Here is a 17,089-nt window from a genome sequence, read left to right as displayed (position 1 = left end):
AAGTATCTATTCCAGTGCTAGTGCCGCACCCGAGTCCTCGTTGTTCTATGATTCCAATTTTAATACTACCGACGACTGGCAGTCTTTGACATTTTATGACAATATGTATAAAATCGTATACATATTGTATATATGAGCCAATTGGATTTAACACGAGAAAATGAGATATAATAATGATATATTTGCCTAAAATAACTTTCAAATATGACATTCACTTGACATCTATAAATGTAGATTTGCAGCCCCAGGTCTGTGTCAGTAAAGAACTACAAGTCAACGGTAGATAAAAATACTTAATGATATTTATGTATTCTGGCAGTCATTCATTATACTCGTATGTATTTTATTCTACCTTCTCCCTCCTATATCTCCTATCGACGAATTTATTGCTATTTATATTTAAGAGCTGTTCACAACACGTTCAAAACCAGCCCAATACAATCCTTCTGTATTAGCCATTTAGAAGTGACAGTAAGGTCCTTGGCAAAGTTATAATTATCATAACCATTAGGTGTTTCTGTCTTGACACAGATTCAGTAATTCATCACCAAGTGAGAATGCGCGGCGCACCTCCCATTGTGTGGCCGCAACTTGTCAGGGCATTGTTTGCTGATCTGTCGATTTATACTAGTAAAGATCAGATATTTTTTGGTAGATTTAGTGTGCTTACATAGAGAATCAGGTTCCCTGTATCTACCTGTACCGGTAACCAGATTATGCGAAAGCGCTCACTCACGGAGCATTTTCGGATTTTTAAATGACATGAGCGCTTTCGTTTAATCAGGTTACCGGTACAAGTAGATACAGGGAACCCTATTCTCTATGTAAGCATCCTGACGGTAGAGATTAATGAGAGAACCCAATTTGCAATCTGAATTTTGCTGCCGAAAACTTTGTCTTTTTCAACTCGATATCTTTATGCGTTTCTAAGATAAAGGGTCTTGACATACAGATAGACAGTCGGAAGACAAAGTGATCTTATAAGGGTTCCTTTTTTACCTTTTGTAGTACGAAATCCTAAAAAGTGTTGTCCCACTTATCATAATTTTAAGATTCAAGAAATAGGTAGAAGTATTAATTGTTATTGCAAAATAAAATTATGCTTGTAAAACGTAAGTATTAACTAAAAGTATGAATAGTGGGACGAACATGTATCAGACCTTCTCCGTAAATTAATTGCGAATTGCAACAATTTTATATCAATTACATTTTACAAATACTTGCATTGCGCCACACCCACGCGCCTATCTCCATTATTCTTTACAACAAGGAGTTTACAGAATCCTTGTATCTATCTACACATTCAATTTAACTCGAATCGGCCTTGATAGGTACATTTTATAATGAATTCAGCCAAGAAAGTTGTGGTGGGCGAGCATGCACCAGTCACTATAACTTGTTGTATCGTATTTACAGATCATTCTTATATCTCAGACAACACAGACCTTAATGACAAGTGCAAAAATAGACTATTTTATGTCTGTAGCAACCCTTATTTTGTGAATGGTTTGTCTGTATCGGTTATAATTGTAATGCAGTAGACATGGTTCATAAGGATTCATAAAATACTTTTGACAAGCAACAGTAAGTGGCTTGTACTAATAAATCAATAGTGGAATGCCTTAATGATCCGCCAGTGAATTGATATATCTTAACTAAGTTTAATTGTGCATCAATCAATGAGGCTGTTAGGGAGAAATATTTAGAAGGTTAGAAACCTGCGGGGAAAGTCGAGGTTAAGGCCTTTAGGATACAAAGAATATAAATAATTTAAGCAACGCTTATATTTACTGCCAAGAAGTTTTACAAAAAAATACACTGAGATGGAAAATTTTACTTCCGACTGAAAATTTTCTATAACGGATGTCCTTAAAACTAGATTTCAGTCACTGCCTATGTATGTGTGTATACTAAGTACTTATTATTCATTCGTTTATATACCTTATTCATAGTACTGACAAAAGAGGTTCGTAGGAGATTCATAAATTGCGTGAAACATAGGAATTTTGATTATAATTCAATTGTTTTAAGTTCTGATTCAATCGGTATATTTCAAAAACTTATAAAAACCAAACAACTGCTCAAAGAATCGCTGACTTATATGCCGTTGGAGCTGCGGGTTGCTCTACATTGTCAAAAGATTAACTAACGAGAGATGTCCTGCAATGGATAAGCAGCGGAGCTCCCAAGGGTTTTTTGCAGTCTAGAGTGACCCCTGCTCTAAGTAAAATCCGTAGCTTACGCCATTGGTCGTGTTTTTGTTGCGTTAAACGTGGCGAATGCTATTAAAATTGAATCACGTCTTTGTTCGGCCACAAACAAGACAAGAAGTGGCGATGGGAGGCCAAAGAATAGTTGATATAAAAATTTGTTTAAAGAAATATTTGTGCTCGGGTCTTGGGTGTTGATATTTATAATTTATAATTAACATGTATATATGTATATTTATGTAGTTAAATCAGCTGTTCTATACCCATAATATATATTAATATACCGTACAATTGGTGATTTAACAGAAATATATATTATATCTGAGTGTGCGGTCACTGCGAAAATGTATAGAAAATATATTATATAATAACTAAGTCTGTGACGGGCTTTATTATTGCAATGCGGACAAAACGCACACGCGTTTAGGCATTCTATTTAAATATCTGATGTTCATTGACTGAATATAATTTCAGGAAAGAAAGATGCGTCGCTGTTTGTATCAAATAGATATATAATTGTTACGGTAATTAACTTCATACTGATATGCGGTTGATATTCACGAAAGTATTTAAATAGGAAGTAATTTCAGTTTTTACAGTTAATGTACTGTACATAGACACTATACTACTTCATCGTCATCATTAGCCAATAATCATCCACTGCTGGACATAGGCCTCTCCGAAGGAGCGCTACAACACTCGGTCCTCGGCCTTTCTCATCCAACTACTACCCGCCACCCGCCTAAAGTCATCCAGCGGGCAGGAGGGCGTCCCACGCTGCGTTTGCCTGTTCGTGGTCTCCACTCGAGAACTCGTCTACCCCAACGGTTATCGGTTCTTCGGCAGATATGACCAGCCCACTGCCACTTCAGCTTGCTTTATAGTATCCTATTTCAAATCCGTGTCTTATCTGTGTTTGAACATTTAATCTTGGGTTAACCAGCAGTCCAGCACCTATAGACTGCTGAATTTAAGTTGGTAGCACGGATTTGAATTTATGACGCTCAAATTGAGGCTATTTTTGCTTGACACTAAGTGGTGCCAGGGGTCAAGATATGGTGAATATTGGAGTAACGGGTGCCGGCGGTCGTTGACAGTCCGTATAAATAGGAAAAAAAACTAAAAAAAATACCTTAAGTTTATTAGTCTAAGGGTCTGTTCCACAATGTCTGGTTAGTGGCTACCTGACGGATAAAATACATGCTGTCACTTTCTGTTATTATTTTTTAGACAGTGACAGCATGTATTTTATCCGACAGGTAGCGACTAACCAGACATTGTGGAACAGGGGCTAAGGGTGGGTTGCACCATTTAACTTTAACTATTACAAACGTCAAATCCCTTGACGAGAGAGATCAATCTTCAAGAGATTTGACGTTTGTAATAGTTAAAGTTAAATGGTGCAACCCACCCTAAGTACCTATATTTTTAGTCGTTATCGATTAGATTAATTGAAATTAAATCAATAATAATAATAACTTTAATTTTCAATCAAGGTGGTGACTGCTAGTTCAGACGTCTGGCTAACATTCTTTGTCACTGGAAGGTTTCTCTAGCTTGTCAAAAACGAACGAGAGCTGTCATGTAATCGTTTAATGCAACGAGATAGAGTCCTTATTACCGCAACATCTCTTATATTTCTTTTTTTGTAAGGTAGAGTGACCTCTATATTCCGGTAATAACTCGTGACATGAGTTCATAATAGCAATAAGGTTACTTAATATACCTATTGGTAGGTTTACATTTGACGACCGAATGGCGTAGTGGTTAGTGACCCTGACTACTGAGCCGAAGGTCCCGGGTTCGATTCCCGGCTGGGGCAGATATTTGTTTAAACACAGACATTTGTTCTCGGGTCTTAGATGTGCCCGTAAAATGGCAATAGGCCCGCTCCCTATTTCATTGGGACTAACAGAACACTCTGGCGAAAAGTGGGTGCAGCAATGCACCTCTGCCTACCCCGCAAGGGAGTACATTAGTACAAGGCGTGAGTGTGTGTGTGTGTGTGTAGGTTTACATATTGTACGTTAGAACTTGTTTAATGCCACTCGACAAGGGTCTTTTAAGTTTGCAATATGGAATATATTTTACAGTGGTTCAGTGATAAAAGGTTAACTCAGAGTTTTGAGCTATAATTTTCCATTTAGACATCAAACATACCGAAACTGTTACATCAAAGTGTGTTTGATTTTTTATTTTTTAAGTACTTACCTAAGGAATATTTATCTATATTTTAAAACCTTTTTGTATACGGTTAAACTGATAGATTAAAACTTATAATGATTTTCATGAATTAAGTAGTAAATTTTCCCATCAAGATCCGGTTGATTGCTATCTCCGATATTTTCTAAAATTCCAATGAAGACAAGTTTACGAGGGCTGTTCCTAGTTGACAGCGAAATTGTTCTGAATCACCATGCCTAACTGTTTTAGACCTAGGCTCTAACTATTGACCCTAGGACAGAGAGATTGGAAGACGTAGCTTTAGGTATTGCATTTTACATTGAAAATATTTCTAGCTGCTTAATTATCAAACTACTCAGCAGCTTTAGTTAATCCACAGCTAGTTGTTCAATGGTAAAATTCCAACCAGTATGCATTTTAACTAATCTTATTCATAAAAAAGTTACTGGACGCTTTAGCTATTGAACTGTTTTGTCACTCTCTGTATGTTTATTCAAATTCAAATTCAAATTCATTTATTTCGAGCATGGCTCATAATCACACAACATAAAAATAAAAAATTATAAACAAACACAGTAAATTATATACAGTAAGTATATATAAATTATAGTTTTCCACCACAAATTAACTTTGCCCATTGCACTTCTTCTTGTATCTTGTTCTAAGCTAGAACCAGTCGCGCCGTTACCTAGCCCTAGGTCCAGACCAGTTTGACGTAACCTAGGTTTATTTGTAGGAAGTCTAAGTTGGAACCTTGAATTAGATAAGACATGAAGCTGTTAGTCTTTGTGATGTATTTATTATTTGTTCCTTAGAAAGGCAAAATTTACATATTTTTTTATTGATTGGTTACATTATGCATCATATAGGTATGTAAGGTCCATTTCAATGTCAATATCTTGGTAGGTATCTCTTGCTTATAATAAATTAACCGTTTATATTATAATAGAATCACCATTATTGCTAACCAATTGTCAGCAACACAAGTATACTGTATATCATAGCATTTTTTTTGTATAAATATTTAAATTTTTACTTGTTCTGGATTATAAAGTAGGCCTCGTAAATCATTTTCTATATTATTGAATTTTTCCAACAAATGTATGTCAATTACATGAATTTTGATCATATCTATGACTGGTGAACCACAAGGCTATGAGCGCATGTATTTTAAACTCTAGTCACGTACATACCTACACATAATAACCCAAGTAACATTTCTTTCGAGCTTAGGTTGTAAGAAATGCCATTAGGTTTTATAAGGGTTGTGAAAAGGTTAATGCTTTGCTATCTGGTCATATTGAGTACTTGAGAATGATTACTAAGTCCTAAAACTAATTGTTTATTAATACAACCTTGGAGCTGCTGATAAGAGTTTATATTAACGTTATTTTAACATGTATTTCAAGAGCATATAGTTCTAGGATCTTATAGTTGTCGTAGACTCCTGAAAAAGTTCTAGAAAAGCTAGCATTATGCTAAAGTGAGAGCTTAAGGTTAAATTTTTAACGTTGATACAACCATAAAGTTATGGAATATTGAAATCACTTATAAGTATTTTTAAAAACCTATCTGAAACCTTTAGGTTGATGAGAGTTGTCTAGGCAAACAAATTAGGACTACTTGGTGAAAACCAAAATCATTAAGCACTGGCTATAAGCTAAAGGCATGATTTAAGTCCTTCAAGAATATTTTAAAGCTTTATAGGCATCCTCAAAATATGTTTAATGCTTTTTAGTAATTTCCTAACGGCCGCCATATTTTTTCACTGAAATAACAAAAAAATACTTTGCAAAAAGATACATTTTAATTAATTAGGGGAAAATTTAGCAGCGTTTGCTATACTAATCCAAATATATGTTTTTTATATAGACAGTACTTTTATTTCTAATATAACTTTACACCAAACATAAAATATTATCTATTTTTTTTAATTAAAATATCTTCAAATTTATTATTTACAAAAGGCCCGTCACTTATACAGAACTATTATCCGAAAGTATCACAATAAAGTGCTAGTCGCACAAGGTTTTCATATTTCCCGACTTCAGCCTAACTACTTAGGTACTATATTTTTATTAATACAACACTTACAAGTTAGCCATTTTGAGTCTTGGAAAGTGTCAAGTAATGGCGCCATTTATTATAATTACTATAAAATCTTACACAGAAACATTTTAAAACCCGAGAGTATTGGAAAGGCATTACAAATGTCCATCAAATGTGTTACAAGTTATAGTAGAGTTACATCCAGGACTAATTTAGAACTTAAAAGTTGTCTTCCAAGGTTATGTTAACGTTAAATTAAGGTTGTGAAGGTTTTATTTAGGTTCTGTGTAAGTAGTTCAAAAGGATCTGGGTTTGAGCTATAGGTTTTGCTGTAGATCTCAGAAAGGTTCTAAAACGTGGGCCCTTTTTGCACTCAGGAGGTTAATATAAGGTTAATATAAGGTTATCGAGCCTTCTAAGTCTCACGAGTTGATTTCCATACAAAGGTTCTAGAACCTTTTCAAAACCTTTCCAAAACCAAAAATGTTACTTGGGAAGAACTAATAAAGTTTTAAGATAACGTAATGTTGGTACAGTGGGGCACATAGTTGTATACGGAGGTAGGTATGTACGTAAGTTTAAATAGTTTTTTCAAACTATATCATAATTAAAATAAATTATAATTTCATAGCCCCGATACCATTATTTATCCCATAATTGAAAATATTCATAATTTTTCTCTTATATTATTTTCTTTTACAAAAACCTAACTAAACCAGTTATATAGTAAGTAAACTCTAAGTTTATTTTTATTTTTGTGGTCATTAAGGTAACATTATAGTAATATGATTAAATGTCTTTATGTGATAATGGCGGAGTTGCAGAAAGGAACTTTAATCTGATGACGGCATTAAATCTAAGTCTGTCTTGTTCTGTCCGTATACTGTCAAAGTAAGGCAGCAATACCTACATTAGAAGTCGACATTAGCGACAGTTCCTATCTGCAACTTAGCGTATATCTAATAAATATCTCTGTAGTGTGTGACCTTTTGTTTCTGATTAAGTAAATAAAATAAACCGATTTTGATTAAACTATACAAGCTACTTTTAACCCAAAACTCAGGATGCAAAGCAGCCTGGTAGGGAAAAGCTCGTATTTTTGAATATGAAATTAATCAAATGTAATGTAAGTATATTATATATTATTAGAATGTTAGGTTTAGGTTTATATTTTGTGAGACTCAGTTTTTTTTTGTAATTCTTACGAATTTGTTATTTTTTTTTGCACTTCCCTACTTTCTGCTCCTGAACCTCCTGCAGGTTGACTGGTAGAGAATGCTCTTAGCATTAAGTCCACCTGATTGTACATCTACTTTTGTAAATTGTGCAATAAAAGTATAAATAAATAAATAGTTTTCTGGATGGAATTAGGCAGTATGCGGCCAACTGTGAGCGTCGCCTGTGTGTCGCAACTCCGCTCTAGTCACAGGGCCACTCACAACATACTACTTACCAACGTACTATCGAGGAATTATCCGGTACTCTCAAGTTTTGAACCACTAAATACGTAATGCAAGCGTGGTCAGTAAAACGAGACAGGTACGGTTTTGAAATCGAGTTAGCACATTCCTTGATGGTACAATAACCATATCACGTTCCAAACTATTATCTATTTCTTTAGCACCTACACGACGAGAGAGGTTGGGAAACTGGCCGAAAAAAAATGGTATTGGTATGGATGTAATTGGGGTTTACGTTTGATTTCGTGTTATTTTAAGATCGTTAAATCTGTTAATTCGGCACAAATTACTAATTCGTGATCATGATGAGCTAATTTAACTCATTGCCTACTTTTGCTACATTCATAAGTAACAAACATAAAAATTCAATCAGAATAACACGATACTGCCTTAGGCGGGTAGCCGGTAGTGGTTGGATGAGGAAGGCCGAGGACCGAGTGTTGTGGCGCTCCTTGGGAGAGGCCTATGTCTAGCAGTGGATGATTATTGGCTGATGATAACACGATAGAGGGAATCTAATGTTCAACATGTTTGAATTTTCACACACAACAGTTAAATTTCTTATCTCGGGCCATTCACCTCGAGCTTAGATAAGGCGGCGCGCGACACCTGCCGGCAAACATACAACTTAGATAAGCTTGCTTTATAAACATTACTGTTATGTGTATAGGCTTTACTTGCCAATGTCACCCTTATTGCATTAAGCTCAAGAATGTGTAGGTTTGCATACTGGATTAAATCCAGTTGAATTAGGTGGCTGCACGAATGTAAAACTACTTCAGCGCAGTTTCTGATCAAAACTACTACATTCAGTGTTGACAACGGCTGATATATTCAAATATAACACAATGCAGATCAAAAAGTTTCATTTTCAAGCGGGTAACACAAGAGAGTTTAAAGTAACGTAAAATGTTACTTTTGTAACATTCTGGCAACACTGCCTACATTTTACCTTCGATGTTTTTGAAATGCGCTTCGCATAATTATTAAACAAATAAACAGCTGTTGCCCGTGAAGTTCGTATTGGTAAAGTAAAATAAATTACTTTTCTTAAATACACTACAATCACATAATAAGGTTACATTACTAGTTTACATTATTATTCCAACAGTTCGCTATAAAACTACCTACCCTCTATGTTAATAATTAAAATATTTCATTAAAAATGGTTTATCAAAGTATTCTAAGAACATCACTAATAAATATTTCTCTTTTGTTTCAGGTTGACAAACGAGGAGAAAATCTTTAAACTGCAAAGGTATATTATTATTATTGTGTTAATTACTTACTATTTTGTATACAGGTGTTTCTCTTATATTGCGATATAAATTATGTTTCGAATTCAGAATGCCAACTACTTCTTTCTCATCTTTAGTAATTTAGGGCTAGGATCCCATCTTCTACCCGTTGCATTGTCGGACTGTCTACTAAAATAAACATACGGTCAGCTGCATTAGTAGCTATACACTTCTGTACCTTGTCAAACTGACAAAACCGTAAACTTTTCAATGAATGGATAGGCGGTTAGATTGACAAGGTACAAAAGTGTATAGGTACTTATGCAGCTGACTGTACATTTTAAAATCTGGTAAACCAAATATTAAGAAGACTTTCGCGACAAGCTTTCGCCTCCTTTACAAAATAACCGAAGTTAAGTTTAAACTTAAAAGCTTATATTGTTTTGAACTTTAGTGCTAATGAGTAAGGTGTAAATTCGCGTGGCTGTGTGTGCTCAGTGAAATGTGTCAGTTTGAATATCGAAGCTGCGCCGACCGCCTCTGACGTCACTTCCTCCACTGACCGGAAGTTACGTAAGTCTCGCTGAATTACAAGCTCTGGGAAGAAGTACATTGATTTTATAATAATAAGAATAAATCTATATGGTCGGATTGGCGGCCTTACGAAGGACGGTCTTTAGTGCCTCAATTTGCTTAAAATACAATGACAAATTTTAGAAGCTGATTAATAACTTTAGACACACCATAGTACAAATTTTGGTAGTAGGTATTTAAGTACGCGTTATGAATGACTATGTCAAAGTTAAAGAGTATCTGAAAGCTCAATAGTTATATGTATAGTTTGTGCGTATTAGGTTTAATCAGCATTTTCCTATATAGCTAAATATGTACTTACGTGATATATCGGGTACTCAAGTTTTTTTTTCTCGTACATAGGTATGAGTTGTTTCGATAAAAGAATACCCTTTATAAACTTTACTTCCTAGAAAATAAAGTATGCAAATACGCATAATAATAATTCATAATACACTCTAGTTACGAGTACCTGTCACTTTTACTTGCACCTAAGCGAGTAGGCATGCAATTTATTAGCATACGTTATTCCGACATGTATCGTCTCGTTAATCACAAAACGGCAAAAACAAATACACTCACTTTACTGTCGAAGTGGTCTTATTCTGGAGTAATGGACTAGATTAATACGATCTTATCATGTAAGATTGTCAAGTTATAATTATGATTGCGACCACTTACAGACAATATACCCCCTTATTCATAAAAAAGTTACTGGACGCTTTAGCTATTGAACTGTTTAGTCACTCCCTGACAGAGAACAATTTGTTCTTTGACAGAGAGTGACAAAACAGTTGAATAGCAGGCTAACGCGTCCAGTAACTTTTTTTAGAATAAGGGGGATACATTATAAGCTAAAATCTCATTTTTATTGTACCAGTAAATAAAGGATGCACTTTTTGCTACACAAATTATAGGTGAAAAAGTAATTAAACTTTTTTCATTTCTGCGCGTTCCACAAATTTTTATAAATTACGGAAAACATGAAGTTCGTCGTATAATCTTTCAGAATTGTCTTCGTCTTGTTATAATTAATATTAATTAATGTATTTTTCCGCTCAGTTTCCGACTTTCGTTGGTTAATAAAAACGCGCGACGCATCATTGGGTTCATCTGAAGATTAGTCAGAGATTTCATATTAATTCTGTATGTTGAATAATTCATACGTACATACTTACTTGTTAATTTTATAACAACGTGGCTATGCTAATAGGGTTTTCCATTTTTGTTGCCAAAGATGAAGTTTCTACATGATAACAATTATCTCGTAATTATCAATTTTCATTTTGTGAAAAATAATTAATTAAATAGCCTCGTCCTTTTTAACTTTTTTTGCTAAGCCAGAATACAATCTCAATCAATAAACCCGCTCTCTTATTATAACTGCGCCCGATAAACAACGTTGAACAGTAACCCAAGAGGAAAAACGTCAAAGATTCCTATTGCATAATTGTCCCCGCATTATATAACAGCATAAAACGGTTATGTCTGATATACCGTTACCGACGTCAACGCAACGGCAACGGCGTCGACTCCGGGTAACGGGCCACGAGGTCGCGCGCATCATACGCCTATAAAGTCACTTACGTTACTTATAAATAACTAGTTAACGCGATCAATTTCTTATCGAATCTTCGTATATGTAAACAACCATTGAAAACATTTCTTTATTGCGATTGTGGCCACAGGTGAGTAAAGTTGCATGTGTTAGGAAAGTAAGTATACAATTTAAAGCAGATAGTATACATATAGGACCATTAAATATGGATTAAAAGTAAGTACTTAATTACAAATTAAGATAAATGATGAATGAATGTAAGCATTCTATTAATCTCATTCTAAAGATCGCATCCACTGGCATTTGGGAGAGGCCTACGTCCAGCAGTGGACTGCTATAGGCTGATGATGATGATGATGATGATGATTCTATTAATCAGATCGGCCCTCTAAATGATAACTGAATAGGTTTAATGACTTGATAGGAAAACCAAAGGGCTATTTGAAATCTGCACCATACTCAATTGATTCTTCACACTATAATTCAGTACAAAGATAATCCGTTCGACGCAGTCTACCGTTATTGTCTAAACTTTTTTTTTGGCGTGTAACGTCTTTGGTGACTAAACTGTAAAATTATTGATAACAAGAGTTTAACACTATTCTACTTTTATAACTGTTCGTGTTCTTTCCCGCCAAATCATTTCATTTTAGGGTTGTAGGGCATATATACAAGTATCTCACGTTGGGACATAGATCGTAACTAACTTCTTTGCGAAACTGCAGCATGTTTTCTTTTTAAACTATTTTCGTTACGTGATTTGGTTCATTTAAAGGTGGGTCCAGATATTGCGCGACAGCGACACGCGCCATTTCTAGTATAGGTCTAATCTGGCTGCTGTTTTAACACGTTTAAATCCTTTCTTCTTTCAATCCTCTATAACAACATTTTACACATTTTTATAAAAACATTTTCCGAGGAATTACTGAAAAATGTTCGGGCATGGCAGAGGGTAACTCTAACTAACAAAAAACTAATTTGGAAGCGCTGGTGTCGTTGCATTCAACCTACCGATTGTATGACCACCGTCGTCCGTCCGTTCATTGAAGCCCGTGTCTTGCAAGATATGAACGCACCTTAATGTTCCTCGTCAGTACATTGCATCGAGACCGCCCGAGGCATTCCATTATGTAATTAATTGACAATCGCCAAAGAATTAGATACTTTCACTTAGCAACAAAAGCTGTAACAACCGTAACAAATTTATTAATTCAGTTCTGCCTGTTTAAAAGCCTATTAAATATGTGGACCAGAAATTAATTTACTAGATATGCTACGGTTTGCGATTTCATAGATTATTATTATGCTGTCGTAAATGTCACACTTAATTCAGATTGGTTTGTTAAACTATTGGCGTTGAAATTGAATTGTTGTAATTCGTTTCACTATTTTTTAGGCTTTTAATTTACACTGTACATAATATATCTCGTGTGTTAGGTATTGCAATTCTAAAAATTATAATAGTATGTAAAGATTGTTACTAACATAAAAAATATGTATTTATGTCTTAAGAAAGAGTTTTAACTAACATAACATAAAATCATACTTTACAACTGAGCTACATAGTTCATCAAAGAGAATCAACTTAAGGAAAAACGTAAGGAAAATCTGAAACACGCTTGATTTCCCGCGTGACTTAGTTTAAAAGGCTACGTCTCACACAACAATTGTCTCATTATCATTAGCCTACGCTTGGGTCGGCTGACCGATGTACCGCCATTGTCTGCTGACCCCTTAAACACATGTCGTGTTGTAACTGTAAAAAAAACCGCTATTAGCCACCGACTGTTCTTGTTTTGAATGCAAGTTTATTAGTGCCCGACTTTTATTTGCGCATTAGGTTAGGTTTCAGTCAATGATATTCTAATATGAACAGAGGAAGAAACTGATGTTTAATATGCACCACTGGTCCACTGCTGATGTTTAGTATGAACGTTTTTTGAGTCGTTTTGTGGCCAATCTATTATAAGTTAATAACATAATCACTGATAACAGTCCCTATGTTGTACGGTTAAATGCACCTAAAGGCGCATATGATAATCTTCTGTTCATATGCTTTCCAGAGTTTAGTAAAAAAAGGACACGATAAACAACACCAACTTAACAAACACAAACTCACAACGCAAAAAGCCAAGGCAAGTGCAAAAAGATCCAATTTGATATCATCACCATAACCATAGTCAAAAAACATAATTTCTCTTACTATTAGAAACGCCATCCGTTTCCTGGGAACGAAGATCGAGTAACCTCTTACCCTAAATATTTGACAAGCTTATTTTGTTCTCCAACTATTGTTGTGCAGCCAGTGAACTTACAGTATTGTGCGGAGAATAAAACCTTCTTGCGTCGCAGAAGAGGCCGCATGCCATCGCAGCGTGAGCTAGTAAGGAGGTGCAAGTTTACAAAAAGCGAAGATGACATCTAATCTGTGAATCATCTGAGAACTTACTTTTGTATAGTGCCACAAACTTATCTGTTCCGGTGACAGTTCAAGTAAATGTCTAATATTTCTTCATTCTATAAGATTTTAGTTTTTCCCGTAGTGGTAATTTGCCCTTGAGGTTTTAATAAACCCATCTAATCTATATCAATATAAATTAATTAGTAAGTAATGAGATATGGATCAATTTAGTTCGCTCTCACCGGAACAGATAAGTTTGTGGCACTATATCTTTTTGTCAATGATTTCAAAATACGCTAGTAATATTTAAGTCAATGCTTTTTGTATTCTATATTTTCACCTTTCGAGGCGAGAAGGTCACATGAATATTATTAAGTTCTTGATGATTATTGGGTGTTTGGGTGTTGCAAATAGGATTACACAAAGCGAAATAAAGTGACCGTCTCGTGGGGGTTACACTGAACCACTTTTGTTCTACGATTCTGATGTATTAGGTATCTACCCATAAATGATAATTACTGATTTATTTTTAAATTCATAATAAAATATGCTAGCTATAATTGGTATTCGAATAAGAAGGCGATACCTAGCTCTTTTAAATTTATTTTTATATATAAATAATTGCTATCTAATCTTCCATAGCAATTAAAAGCGAAATGTTCGTCGATAGCAATGGCGATCATACCTCTATAAGGTGTACAAAAGCCCGTTAGAAGGCTGGCGTAGTTATTAAAATGTATTATTAAAAATAATTGTGGCCTCCATGACATGCTGTGCTATGTAAGGTCATGAGTTCGAAGCCTACTTTATGTTTCGCTTAGGAGGTATACGCTACTCACGCTATACTGCATGGGTATAATAAGATATATGTTTTTTTAACTTACGTTTGAAATTATGATTTGTTTGGACTCCATAACTGAAACGTTAACTAATTTACATAAATACTTACTACTTACTGCTGTACAAACTTCTGCGCTTTTGCCATAATCTACGGTAGGGGTATCATACTGCCAGTACATAAATATTATTTTATAATACACAAATAGGTACTTACTTATGTTTTTTTATCATATTCGGAGTATTTGTCTTTCCTAATTTAGCTTTAGGTCTAATTTTCAAAGGGGATGTAAAGTCACTATGCCTTTCTTTAAGTACCTACTTATACGTTTGACGTTACACAACATAACCAAATTACACTCCGACCAAGTATGTAACTGTGGTTATTAAATTAGGAACTACCTTCGCATTCTATGCAAACATATGATAATTTAAGGTACGTACACACTTGCCTAGTGATTGTAGAGACAGCAAAAACTACATATTTCCATTTATCGGAGACTTAAATGGAATTAGGAAGTTATGGAAGTTTATTAATATGTATTGATGAGAAGGGTAAGACTGGAAAGGCGGGTTTTTTTCAGCCCGAGATTAGAAAGGATGGGCATGGGAATATTGGGCAAGCTTACTTTGACTACACCACCGAGCAGAAAATCTGGGAATATTAAGTACTTATTGATTTGTTATTCGGAACTAGGCATTTTGCTGGCGGTACATACCAAAAACAATATGTCATTGTGCCTTTTCTTGCGCAACTCTGCTTTCTTGTACCGTAGACAATGAATAATTAGTTTTTGCCAGTTGTCATCAGAATTTAATGATAAATAATTACAGGTTGACGCTGTAAATGCAAATTTATTGTATTGTTATTCCTACCTCGTAAACGGAAGAGCTGAAATAGGATGTAGCTATATGCCGATTTCCCTGTAGAAGAAAATGTATATGTGTACGGAAATACTGAAAAGTTCACATTAAGTTTATGATTCATATTCCTTAACTGCCCTGACTGCTATGTCCCATATTGGAACGTAAATTCACTAGAGTAGCGCAGAGCCGCGAGCACAGGATTCGAAACCTCCGTTTACGTTGCTTATCGTCAAATGCCACTGTCAAAATGTAAGGCAAATTTGTTAGTTCCAAAGTGGCATTTGTTTTTTTCATATGTTTGTGTTGATTCGAAAATAGTATGGAATCCTGTGCTCGCGGTGGTCACACTAAAATTCTATCTGAAAAACAAAACTGCATCGCTAACCACGACTCCATCTCGTTGTATTAAGCGTGCCGATCGCGTGATCATTTTGTTCGTTCGTTCGTCAATTTATTTATTTATTTATACTTTATTGCACAATCTACTACAGTAATAATGTTCAATCAGGTCTTAATGCTAAAAGCATTTTCTGCCAGTCAACCTGCAGGAGGTACAACGAGTAAAAAGTATCTACAGAGTGACCCCCGGTTCCTTCCCTCAAGCGGTTTCCGATTGGTGTTCCGGGGTACATATAGGTTCCGTGAGAGTGGTTCAGCAAAAATTCAATAACTACTACTGAAATTATTATTATTAGTTCGTATGTGAAAATTGTACCTTCCGTGAAAAAGTTATCTGGTAATAAGGCCGCCTTATTGTATTATTTTATTTAGGTATAAGTTGTTATTATTTTCTTTTATGGTGAAAAATAAAGATTAGCCTTCTATTCTACTCTATTAAGCGCTTGCAGCTTACGCCATGATAGGTTGGGATAGGAACATTTGGATAAAACCTATGTTCAAAGTTGAATCAGTGCAAATTATAGATAGGTACATAACATCTAACATAGTGAAGACTGCGCTTAAGGCCTGGATGTCCTGCCATTATCTGATTAACACGCCATATCCTGCACTTACCTACACTTTGTGCCTAGTGTGGGAAAACTGGGAGACTAAAACGGGCCACAGTTAAACACTGGCAGAAATTTTGCAATTTAAAAGTAAAAGTGTTATGACTGAAATTTTCATTTTTAAGGAATATTATATGAAAAGTATAATTTCAGTCTTCTGTTTGTTTTGTGCCTACTACGTTGTATATGAGACATTTCTATGTAGTTCACAGTGGTTTCATACGATAAATCGGGATAAAGTTACATTTTATAATAATACGTTTAACACGCCATTCTATAATATATCACTGGAACTTTTTTATTGTTCGTGAGTGTATTAAGCGGCATGCAGTACTAACTTCATATACCTACAAAGTTTGACGTACAACTTGACCCCCCCACTGTACGAATGGCTCGTCTAGTTAGAATGTCGAGTATGTACTAAATTCAGTAACAAGTTATCGCATCATTAGTTCCAAAACTGTTACTAACTGTTAATGTCAAAATTATGCTGTGAACTCAATTGAAAGGGAGTAAAAAACAAAGCAAATAGCGCACTGTGTGAGAAGACCCGTTACTGTGTATAGAATACAAATAATAACTATTACCTATCGTGATACAGGTGAATCCTATGAGTCGCAGTGATGGATTGATAGGTAGGTATAAGATAGATGTCGAGCTTTTGTGGGTCGATATATATTCTTCAGCTCATTCATGTTTCACCTG

General features: G+C 35.0%; 1 protein-coding gene across 2 annotated transcripts in view; it reads left to right on the top strand.

The window, feature by feature from the left end:
* Positions 1-17,089, top strand: part of LOC105384042 (BUD13 homolog) — a 73,295-nt gene that overhangs the window by 22,670 nt on the left and 33,536 nt on the right. For both annotated transcript variants that reach the window (XM_038118326.2, XM_038118325.2), the window contains exon 3: positions 9,126-9,161. The gene's annotated coding sequence lies outside the window, so the exon portion shown is untranslated. The remainder of the gene's footprint in view (positions 1-9,125; positions 9,162-17,089) is intronic.

This window comes from Plutella xylostella, chromosome 16 (genome assembly GCF_932276165.1).
Source record: "Plutella xylostella chromosome 16, ilPluXylo3.1, whole genome shotgun sequence".
NCBI classification, from domain to species: Eukaryota; Metazoa; Arthropoda; class Insecta; order Lepidoptera; family Plutellidae; genus Plutella; species Plutella xylostella.
Note: the sequence above shows the minus strand (reverse complement) of the source record. Positions and strands in the feature narration are given on the sequence as shown.